The 12871-nt window shown below is 26.3% G+C and overlaps 1 long non-coding RNA gene across 1 annotated transcript; it reads right to left on the bottom strand.

The window, feature by feature from the left end:
* Positions 1 to 5222: 5222 nt before the first annotated feature.
* On the bottom strand, positions 5223 to 6668 carry LOC131171365 (uncharacterized). Its single transcript, XR_009142047.1, has 2 exons — positions 6285 to 6668; positions 5223 to 5864 (listed from the first exon to the last, which is right to left on the bottom strand). It is a non-coding gene; the product is annotated as an uncharacterized LOC131171365 (long non-coding RNA).
* Between the last annotated feature and the right edge of the window lie 6203 nt (positions 6669 to 12871).

Genomic DNA, 12871 nt, shown 5'->3' on the forward strand with positions numbered 1-12871 from the left:
CAGGCGCTCCAAAATTTTATTTTTACATTAGAATATTTTAAATATAGGTATGTTCTTAACTGTGTCTCACACTTAATCTCAAACAAATCGTAAGAAAATTTTAAAAGGTTATTTTTTTATTAACCTAATTAAATAAAAAATTTAATAAGTCTATATTTTAATAATTTGAAGCATTTTTTTATTGACCCAACTTAGTTGAAAAATTAGTCGCCAATATTTTTAAATTTAATTTTAAATAATAAAATATAATTTAAAAAGAATTAAATTGTGAGCGAGGTATACAAAGCACCTAGGTGTATAGTTGTTATATCCGCCACTGTCCCTATATATCTAAATGTTGATATTTTTATTGGCCCAATAAAACAAAAAATTTAATGAGCTAATATTTTAGTAAATTGAATTTTTTAACAGCCCAATTAAAAAAATTAATGAATCCATATTTTAATTTTTAAAAATTAATTTTTATTGACCTAACAAAATTAAAAAAATTTGATGCCCACATTTTTAAATTTTTTCTTTTAGTAATAAAAAAATATTTTAAAAATATTCAAATTGTGAGTTAAATACACAAAATGCCTAGATATAAATGTTGCATTGTCTAACACCAAACTTGGGGTTGAAACAGAGCCACTAAATCTCCAAATTTTCAAAGGTTGATTTTTTTTTATTAGCTCAGTTAAATAAAAAAAATTAGTGAACACATATTATAATATTTTGAAGTTCATTTTCAAAGAAAAGAAAAGAAATTATTAAATAATTTTCAAATAATTAAATTCAGTTTCATAATTTCAAAGTAGCATATATATAAATTGATGCATGCAATTGAAAGGGCATCAAAAATCAATTTAATTACCTTATCAGTGTGTCCTACACTCAAACCATTCCGCCAAACCTTTTTATAACCCTCCAACCCAAAGGCAGCCAAGAAGGTATATCATTAAGAAGTCGTGACCGTCCACAGTCACGGCGTGGCTTTGATTCTAGAGGAGACTTAGTTCTTGGCCTCCCTCTTACTCGTTTAGGCATGGTTTGTTCAAGTTGAGATGAAACCTCAATATGGCTAGGCTGAGGAGGAAGAGGAGTAACAAGAAGAAGAGGAACACTTTCTTGAACAAGTACATCATTAATCCCTACTTCTTCTATAGAGCCTTTTCAATATCTTCGATGAGATATAAAAATGCTTCCAATGAAGCCATTGCTTGATCAAGTTCATCAACATTTATATTCACCTTTGGACTCCTTGGCTGATAAGTTGATGTATTTTCTTGACTAGTATAATTAACTAGCACTGTAGGCGAGCGAGGTGGGGATGGACTTAAATCCACATAATTTGATTCTGGAGGAGTTTTGGTTCTTGACCTCCCTCTAACCCATCTAGGCATGGTTTCTACAAGTTGAGGTGAAATCTCAACATGGCTAGGCTGAACAGGAGAAATAATAAGAGGAGGAACACTTTCTTGAACAAGTACATCATCAATCCCTACTTCTTCTGGTGGAGCCTTTTCAATATCTTTGGTGAGATTTAAAAATGCTTTTAATTTATTTCATTCATGAACTTTTATTCCGTACCTTTACATACATACATATTAAAATTATTATTCTTATTTTTTTAAATAGGAAAAAACAATGAGTAATCATTATAATCTGCTTTCGAAATTTTTCTTAAAATTTTTAATAAAATAATATTTCAAAGTTTAATATTTAAAATTAATATTGATATCAATTACAAATAATCAATTAACATTGAAGTTAAAATATCCTTTTTTTTTTGCAAAAATTTTGTTTCTATTTATTATATTTCTATAAAACAAAATAATTGTTTTTTTATGCAATCAAAAAAATTATTTTTTAAAATTAAATTTGCAGAATAAAATCGCTAAATTTTCTCTTTTATTCTCACTCCTCACTTTTGCCTCTTTCATGTTTTCCTCCATTTGTTCTCTACTTTCTCTTTTTGCTCTATCACCCATTCACTTTCACTCCTTATTGTCATCTATTTATTTTTGCACCTCTCTTATTTTGGTTATCTAGTGACATAAAAGAAAAAATAGGAAGAGAATGGGGTAGAGAGGGAGAGATAAGACATGACAATGTTATTTTTATATGGCTTATATTTTGGATATGCTTTTATGGACTCGAACTATGACCCGATACAAAAATTTCACACTGCGATCCAATTAGAATAAAAAGTGAGGTCTGTGAGGTATGGATTAGTATAAATACTATAATATTCTATCATTTACAGTAAATTTGTAAGATATTGGTGAAACACATTAGGATTAGGGTTTGAGAGTTTTGAGTGATTGTATATTGCTCTTTTTCATCATAAAATTTTTTTTCTCATCTTGCTTGTGGACGTAAACCTTACGATCTAACCACATAAATTATGTGTTATTATTTTCTCTCTTCTAAACTGTATAATTATGCAATTGTGTATGTATTTAGATTTGTGTGCCTGCTATAATAGATAGAGATTATCTTTTCCAACAAGCAAGGACTAGCTAAATTAGAGTTGGTGAGGTTTCAATGAGAACTCTACTACACTTTAAACTGCTAGAGAAAGATTAGGTCGGTTTCTCCTCTTCTTCTTCTTCTTCATTATATGAATTTATTTAATTTTTTCTTTTTACTTATTTGCAATGTTAATTATATGTGTTTTTTCATGATACTTGTACTAACACTTAATGGGCCACATGGTTAGATAGCATAACAAATAATACATAAAATTTATTGACATTTACTTGCACTCTAAATCTTGCCTTTCAATCTTTTAGGACTTGAGTGAACTACTAGAATTTGGTAAGGAAATGTATTACCCTATTCTCTGTGTTGGTATGTAGAAATCTTCTGCAGTAGTAAGCATCTCTGTGTTTATAGATTTTTAGGACTATATTTTATGTGAAGGCAGTTAAGTTGTAAAGCTCTCTTTGATAATTAGTGTAGATGCATTGTGTCATTTTGTTTATAATATGAGAATATTTCCTTTTTTTATACTATTTTTTAACAATTATAATATTTTAAAATATCTCACTAATAAATATTTTGTTTGTTAAATATGTGAATGTTTATTATTACTTTTTATTCAATTACGAGGGACTACTTCTAATAGCAATTGTGATTGTGCAGAAAATTACTTTTACCTTAGTGCCAAATATATAATAAATTAAAATAAATTTGCAAATTAAAATAAATTTTAATAGAATATTCACGTTTATATTTGACAACAATTATCCTCTATTGAATAATATTAAATACAGCATTCATGCCCAATATATTAAATTAACATTAAATTTGGGGACAATTAAATCTAGTGTTCCCTTATAATATGATATATGGGGACGACAATAATCACTTCCTCCGAGAAAAGGACATTCATTCTTATAAATTAGGACAATAATTGTTCCTTATACAATAGGGATGATTATCCCTACAATAAGAAGACGGCTTGAGTTCTCATGTTAGGTGATGATAATCGTCTCCAAAAATGGGGACAACTATTATCCCTTAATATGGGATGACTCTAGTCCCCATATTAGGTGACAATAATTGCCTTAATATAGGGATGACTTTAGTCTCTTTGTTAGGTGACGATAATTTTCTCCAGAAATAGGGATGACTCTTGTCCTAAAAATAGAGCGATTTTCATCCTTAAAAATGGAGATTACTCTCTAAAATTGTCCTCTAAAGAAATGAGGCGCTCGCTAAGAGAACAAATATTAGTAATAATTTTTGTCACCCCCTAAAGTTTAGGAGATGATTTTTAAGATTTTAGGGAATGATTTTGATGGTCTCTAATCTATTTTTTTAGTGAGTTTATTAATTATTATAATTAAATATCTGATATAAAAAATATGCTTAATCAAAAAGCTCGTCAAAATCAATTAGCAAAAGTCTATTTCACAGTACCGTCACGGATGACTTGGAAAGCATTTTTTGATCTGCAGAAATTTAAGTTTCATTTCACATTCAGATTCATAGTTAAAAAAGAACTCTATAAAAAATTATCATTTTCAATATTAAAATAATTTTATTAATATTAAAATATATTAAATTAAATTTCAAATTAATTTAAAATTTTTTAATTAAAATAAATATATTTTTAACTACAACTTTATATTTTTTTTAACTACAGCTTTATATTAATATATTTAAAGTATAAAGCACTATATATCAGAAAAGTGTATTTTAAATTCTGTTTATTTCGTGAAAAATAATTTATACGCGAAAAATATTTTTTATTTTCATGAAAACAATTTTCATTATTTGATTATAATATTAAACTAATGATATATAAATAATTATGTATATTTAAGTGTTTTCAACCTTTAATAAGATTATCAAAATTTGGAAAATAATTTGTGATTCTTTGGCTTTCAACCTTTCACTGTAGAAGTAGCCTAGGAAAAAGAAGGGCATCTTTAGCTTCAATCAATTCTTTCACAATCTACAGTTTCTTTGATATCTCTTTTTTTTTTTTTTTTTTTTTTTTTTTTGATGCTGTATCTATTTTAGAATGACTAAAGGTGTCAAATAAACAGTGGGATCATTCCATTTGGTTTTGTTGTTGTACTTCTACCCTACATGAAAGTCCCTATAAAATATGATTCTATATAGCAAAGAACAATCTCCCTAAACAAAATTCAACTTTGCAATTTGGTTAGTCATAATATTAATTAACACTATTCAGTAATCATTTTAAAAGCAAGCCACTAACATTTTATTAATAAGAAAAAGAAAGAGAAAATTGCTTGTCATGGAATTGAAATAATAATAATAATAATAATTACTAAAGGGGAAAAAAGCCTTACTTGAAATTAGTTTTCTTCAAAATCAGCAAGATTAATCAATGATTGTAATTGGTTAAAGAACACCATGCAATAAAGTATTAATAAGTGAGCTATCATAGAATTATCATCTACAACTAGTTAACAAGTCCTCAGCCTCAACATCTTGGCATAATGAGAGATTTACTTGTTACTCCCTATAGTCAATTTATTTCTAGCTTAATTCTTGATTTGAGGATGTAATAGAGCCCAATATAATTTCCGAACGGGCTACTATGTAACTTGGTGTGCCAATTTATTGGAAGAGATAAACAATTCTATTATAGAGAGAAGGGAATATATGAAACTTCAATCTACAAGTCAGTCACTTGGCAATTTGTTTCTAAGATTGGTCAAACACAGTTAAAATAGATCAATAAGGCTTATAGCAAGGGCCACTCAACATAATCTTTATCAATTTTGCATTAAATTCCAAGCACATCACATGCCTTTAGAAGATTCAAACATCTTGGTCTACAAAGGTAAAGCCTAATCTAATATCTAAAAACCTCACCCAATATCAGAAGTGCGGATTCAACATCTAGTAGCTATTAGGCAATAATAAGAAAAAGCATATTTAATAATATAATTGACACACTCAAATCTATAGCTATTAGCTACTTTCAAAAGCAAATTTCTTAACTAAATTTGCAAGGATAAAAGTGAGCACCTGAAATTAAAGGCTTCAAAAATTAGAGAATATGAACTAAACCTAAAATACTGATGCTATGAAAACAAACTTATTGTTACCATGGAGACATGCAATAGATACAACTCATGGTCAACCACTTCCCATAAAGAAAAACACTCAAGTTTTTAATGGTTCAGCCAATAAGGCTTACATCCATGGCTATATCTGTACGGCTTTTATTGATTGACAATAAATATATAAACTCTAAGAGACAACTCTCATACACACATCAATAGAATACACATTCAGTAGTCTAAGATCATAACATTCTAAACATAAATTAAAATTAAAAATTACCTGAATAAATTAATGCAATTTGTTGATTTCCTCACCAAAAACTTCAGAATATGCTGCGAAACAACTTCAGGATTAGGGGTTTTGTGAGAGAGGGATAAAGGAAATTTTTTTAGGTCAGAAATACCTACCCGCTAAAAACACCGCAAAATATTAAGATTTCCCAGTTAATTTTAATTATGTGTTTTTATTTTAGGAAATTCTAGGATAATATTTGTAATTTTTATCTTATTAATTAGACTATATATTTTTCCCCTTTTTTATAATAATAAACATATCTTAATTAATAGCAATTTTTTCCCTAAAAATTACTATTATCTACCAAAAAAAACTATTTTACTGCCTATATAGAACATTATCCTTAAATTTAATTGCTTCATTTTGGCCTTAGAATTTATAAAAATTAATAACAAAAATTGCCTACATAAGCCTAAATTAGACATAAAATCAATTAAAAAAATAAAATCAATTTGTACCTTGGGGCAGAAATTCGACTGTTTGAAGGTAACAATCAACTTCTCAGCAACAAACTCAATAGGTTGAAGATTCTATTGGTTGAAGATTCAATTGTTTGACCCTAGATGGATAATAGGCATTGCTGGATCGAGAAAGAGAGGAATGTGGGCGTTCATGCTTGACTATGTGTGGTGAAGCAAGTGAGAGAAGAAATAGGAGCAAAGAGGAAGATGATGCTGTAGTGGGGACTGGTGAGAGGGGTCTGTTCATTTGTAGTTGACACTGATGAAGAAGAAGATGTCTACCCATGGGTAATTTTGGGGGATGCAATGGCACAGAGTTTCATATAGAAAGGGATGAATGGATAGGGTAGAAGGTGAGGGAAGAAATGGCAGGGCACTAAGATATACTTTTATTAATAAATTTTCTTAACAAATATCTCTTATTAAAATAAAGTATAACTTTTATCAAAAAGTATAATATATATGTTTTATTAAAAGAAGTGTGGGATTTTGTTACTTTTATAAATATTTCTAATAAAATATATGTTACATTATAACATATATGTTTTATTCATAAGGATGAAATTATACCCTAAAATATATATATTTTCTATGTGAGAAGTGGAAATTAATTACCAAAATAGCACTTTAAAAAAATGCCAAAAATAATACTACAACCAGTTATAATCTATTTAATTTTATTATTTTATTAAATTTTAAATTTAGTATTTGAATATAGTGAAATTATAAATAAATAAGTTATAAATATATATATGACCCATGGTTTGTTTTATATTTTGACATTCACTTAAAATAAAAATATTAATCCAAAATCAAATTATAATATTGTTTAATTTTGTAAAATAAATATGGCAGAAGAACAAAATATTAGATTAAGTAAAACTAATTTAGAAATATCACTCCCCACGATGGGAATGATTCCACTAAGAGAATCTTGCAATTGGATTATACCCAATATCATTAGATGAACTAAACCTGAACCTAAACCTGCCATTTTTTAGCTAACAAACCATAAAATATTTTCAAGGAGACAACTATTAATAATACTTAAATCATTTCTTTCACTAAGTAATAGCTAAACAAATAAACAAATTATCTATTTCAACATGAATTGCTCGATAATTAATATCTCAGTGAACTACTTTTTATTTTTTTTTAATAAGAGATTGAAAAAGCGGAGGCTCAAATTTGACTTTACAAGTGTGTAATATGCATTTAGCCGTTGAATTAAACTAAGCTAGACAAATAACCTTTAATTTCAAAATAATAAATAATGTGTAATTTTATATAAATAAATAATTATATTAAATTTATTATAATTTAATATTAATTAAATATTTTTATTATGTAAATTTGTATTTTTAATTATATAATAAAAATTAGATAATATAAATTATAAATGAAATTATATAAACCAATGGGTGGGACTTATATGATGAAACGAAGAAATTAATTTGAAATTATAAAAAATTTCTTGCTATTTGCACATATTGTCATCAGAGTCACTTCAAAGAGAGGAAGGATTCCATGCTTAAGGAGCTAAGGTGCAAGGTTTGTATTGCACGCTATATGGATGCAATTAGATCCTAATTAGTTCTATGAAGTGTATTTTGATGGCTCGGCCCATTTGGTTCTCATATTAAAATTAAAATATATGTTGAAATCAAAATCGAGCAAAATAGAAGCGGAATGATGAGTTTAATTTCATTTATATTTGCTTTATTGTGGAATCAAAAATTAAATTCCTTTTCAAGATTGTTGATTCGCATGTATAAATTGTAAAATCAAAATCTAACTAATTTTGTACTTCAATGAAAATTAACCTAAAATTATTTCTTCTTTTTAATTTTAATTAATTATTTGAAAATATAAAAATATTTTTTTACATTTTTTAATTTAAATAATTAAAATTAGTTATAATCATAATTTTTAATTTTAATTATTTATATGAAAATATAAAAATAATATTTTTTATATTTTTAATTATTGAACCAATTTTAATTTTAATTTTAATTTGTAAATATTTATATGAAATCTAAAATATTATTTTTATATTTTTTTATTGTAGTTATTTTAATTTTAATTTTAATTAATAATATCAAAATATATAAATAATATTTTTATTATTATAATTATAATTATAATTTCAATTCAATTTTAATTAATTATAAGAAAATAAAAAATATTATTTTTAAAATTTTTATTTTACTTAATACTATGAAATATAAAATTGAAACATTCCAATAACTATATGAGTAAATTGAGCATTTAGCTTTTAACAAGATAACTATTTCCATTTACATGTTTTGATTCCTTATGTTAGAAAGGGAAATGGTGATTCTTGATTAGTTGTGGAAATTAAATTCCCTAATGTGGAAATCCATATATATTTATTATTTATTATTATTTTATTTTAATTAGCTAACAATAATTTAATATATTTATAAAAAATATATTTTATTGGATGGCCTGCTTATTTATTTTTAGATATATATATTATTTTTGAAATTAAATATATATCTGCAATCTGAACAACCCAGTTCAATAATAACTCTTATCCCATTCTACACGTAATAGAACTCTTGAAATATATATAACCTAATCATCTCTTCTGCTAAACTTTACTCTCAAAATCTATTTGTCACCTCATTTTCTTACCAAATACTATCAACAGGTATTTTCATCATCTTTTATATATATATATATATATATATATATATATATATATATATATATATATATATATATATATATATATATATACGATTTATAATCTGATGTGCGCAGAGAATTTCTAAATTTTTATTTCTCAATTCATCACCTTTGATTCTGTTTTCAAGGTAAAAATTCTCGTTTTTTATTCAATAATGGGTGAATTTAATTTTATTTTCTTTCCTTGATTTGTTACAACTACTCTAGAAATTTATTTTCTCTTTGACCATTAGTATTGAATTGGGTTGATCATGATTACTGTGAGAACCTTCAATTTAGATTATATATATATATAGAACCTTCAATTTAGATTATAGAACCTTCAATTTAGATTTTATATATATATATATATATATATATATATTAAAGTTATTTTATTTTATTATTATTTGATATTTTTCTTTTATATTTTGGGTATATAGGAGATTCAAATATTCATTCTGTCAGCTGAAATTATCTCTCTTTTATTGAATCTAGCTATTGTTTTGAAGGTTTTAGGTGAGTGGTAATTATAGTACATGACACCGTTTTAGTCCCTTTTTAAAATTTCTTAGCATTAAATTTTTTATTAAATGAAATTTTAAATCAGTATTTTAACAATTATTTTACATGTGAATTTCTAGAGTTTTATTTTATTGTTGAATTTTATTCCGATTTTGATTAAATAATTGATTTTGTCAATTATCTCTGCATTAAAGCCATTAGGATTCCGGGAACATGCCTTTAGTGTCTTTAGATTGATTGATATCTGACTATAAAATTTACTGATGTGTTACACTGAATTTATTTGATATTGATTTGATCTTATTGATTCTCTCAAATTATTGAAATAAACTATTAGAATTGCACTATCAGTTATTATTTGTTATCCGACATTTTTTATTGATTTTGATTGATTTGTACAAATTGATTTTCTGTTTTGAATTGGTACCTGTGCTCAGTATCTGTTTCTGTTATCTAGCCCCACCGTGCGGATTATCACGGTATTAGGTTGCATTGTCGAGTCATGCATCATTGCAATTTATGGTTTGCATTAGTTTTATATGCATTGATATCTGTGAAGGAGGAAGAAGGTACCTAATATTTGGTAGCGCGCTTACCATCTGGCCTTTGGTGATGTGGGGTATTATCACCCTGGTGCACTGTAGCATAAAATTTTTATTGAATGAATTTCTTTTATATATATGTTTTATGAAATTATTTTATTAATGATTTTGACAGCATGTGCATGATTTTATTGAATAGAAAATTTATTGTGAAATTAATCAAGCGTCTATATGTTCCTATTCCTTTGTGTGCTATAATTATCATTCACTGAGCATTTAACTCAAACCACGTTTTCTCTGTCTGTTATCTGTTTCATATTAGTAGAATTTTGCAGCTGATCCAAATATTCAGTTCATTTTCTGGAGAGGGACAATCTTTGATTTGTTCTCATGGTATGCCCGAATTCATGTTTTCTCAGGCTAATAATTAGTTTAGTTTATTGAACAGTTTAAGTTTTTATTTGAAATCTGTAGAGACTCCGCAGTTTACTTATGGGATATTTATGATGTTTATTCAGCATTTTGTTTATTTGGATTTTATTTATTTATTTTTTTTGATTAGTAAGTGACAATATATTCATTCAAGATACTCTGATAAGGCTTGCATGATTTAAGAATACTTAAATTATGCGCCGGTCAAGGTTCAGAATTTTGGGTCGTGACACCTAACTTGTGGGAATGAGAATTAATGAAAGAAAATGGGTTCTCAAACACCCAACAAAGGGAATGAAACTTATTCATTTCCATTATTGAGTTAATTTTTTGTGAACCAAACAATGCCTTAAAAATATTTTGCAATGATTTATTTTGTTTCAAAAAATTTTAAAATTACTGCATAAATTACATGATAAATTTTAATATTTGTCACTGAATGAGTATTTATCATAACAAAACATTTATTTGTCAATAACAATTTTCATTTTATTATGATTAATTTCATTATAAAATAGAAAAAAAAAATCTTTCCACTAAAATATATTATGATGTATTTATAATCAACATCATAAATTACTTTCAGATGACAGAATAATAATTGTCACAGTAAATATTTTATCTATCATGGTATTCATCGTTATAAAATAACTTTTTTTCATCACTAAAATTTCCTATTATCCAAAAATTTTTTGGAAATATTGTGCGCAGAATTTTTTTTTATTAATTTTATAATTTTTCATAAAAGATGATATTTAGTAACACATATAATTCGTCATTATTTATTTTTACTAACGAAATAGTTGATTGTTATGATAAAGTATATTTTGCCAGGATTATTTTTGTCATTAACGCTTTTTGATAGTACTTTTATTAAAAGTTGATTAGTCACGAATTTTATAATTCATCATTAAACATTAAATTTTAGTGACATAATATTATTTGTCATAATAAGTTATTATTTTATGACGATTTATTTTGTCACAAACAATTTTAAAAAATTTCTCATAAAATATATGACGACTTTTAATATTTGTCATTAATCGAGTTTTTATAATGATGAAATATGGATTTGTCATAAAAAAAATTTGCATTTTATTATGATTAATTTCAAAATATAATAGTAAAAATAATTCCTCAAAAATAAATTGTGACGTATTTATAAGTCATCATAAAAGATGATTTTCAGTGATAAAGCTAACATTTGTGTCACGAATATTATTAATTTAACCAGGTTAAGTATTGTCACAAAATAAACATTTTTTGTCAATGAAAAAAATTTACATATAAAAATTTGAAGGAATTTTTGTCTTCAATATAATTTACGACAATTTATATAGTTCGTATTTAAAAAAATGTTTTTGTGATAAGATGACAATCGTCACAATATATTTTCATTTTATTATGATTTATTTCGTTATAAAATATATTATTTTGTCATAAAAAGATTTGACGCCAAAATTTTGGTGGGAAATCTAACTGCAAATATATTTCATGACAAATATTTAGAAATCGTCATCAAATAGATATATTCGGTGATGAAATAACTACATTATGATGACATAATCATATGTTGTCACTAAAAAATTGTCAACATGACAATTTAGCATTTTTGTAATAATATGTGATTTTTTAATGACGAAATATAGGTTGTCAAAAAGAAATTCATTGCAAGATATCAAATTTCTTATAGTGTTGATGCAATATATTATTGAGAAAGAAGGAAAAGCAGGATTTAGTTATCTTATAGTGGGGCTATCAAGGTTGTCGCAAGGGTTTTTGCAGTCGCTTGGACGAATTCTCCCCGAAGTGGGAAAAGTGAGGAGTCACCACTTTAATTTTGAGAGAAATTAAAGAAAACCATTTGTAAAAGTTAAAATCCACTTTGAAAACAGAGATTCTAGGTTCGGGGTCCGTATACGAGTGGGGAAGGTGTTAGGCACCCCACCTCGTCCCTCAACGAGGGTAAGCAGATTTAATGTTATGCTCTTTATAAATTAAAATTGATAATTAGGGGGTTGGAATGACGATGTTAATCCTTTGTACGGATGAAAGGAATATTTGATATTTCACTATTTAGGGTTGCCCAAGAACACGAGTACATGAGATGACCCTTCAGTGAATAGGTGTTGTGTAATGGATTTTGTTGGGGGTTAATTCGAATATTGAAGTTATGATACTTTAGTTTGGATTTAAGCTAAGAGAGTTCGGGTAAGAACTCTCTCCCGATCTCTTGATGTATTTGTTAAGAATTCAAGCGGGAGATTTCGGATAAGAACTCTCCTCCGATCTCCACATATTTTATTAAGGTTTTGGCTGAGAATTCGGGTAAGAACTCTCCCCCGATCTCTTGGTGTATTCTGTTTGAAATCTAAGTGGGAGATTTCGGATAAG

This window comes from Hevea brasiliensis, chromosome 12 (assembly GCF_030052815.1).
Source record: "Hevea brasiliensis isolate MT/VB/25A 57/8 chromosome 12, ASM3005281v1, whole genome shotgun sequence".
Lineage (NCBI taxonomy): Eukaryota > Viridiplantae > Streptophyta > Magnoliopsida > Malpighiales > Euphorbiaceae > Hevea > Hevea brasiliensis.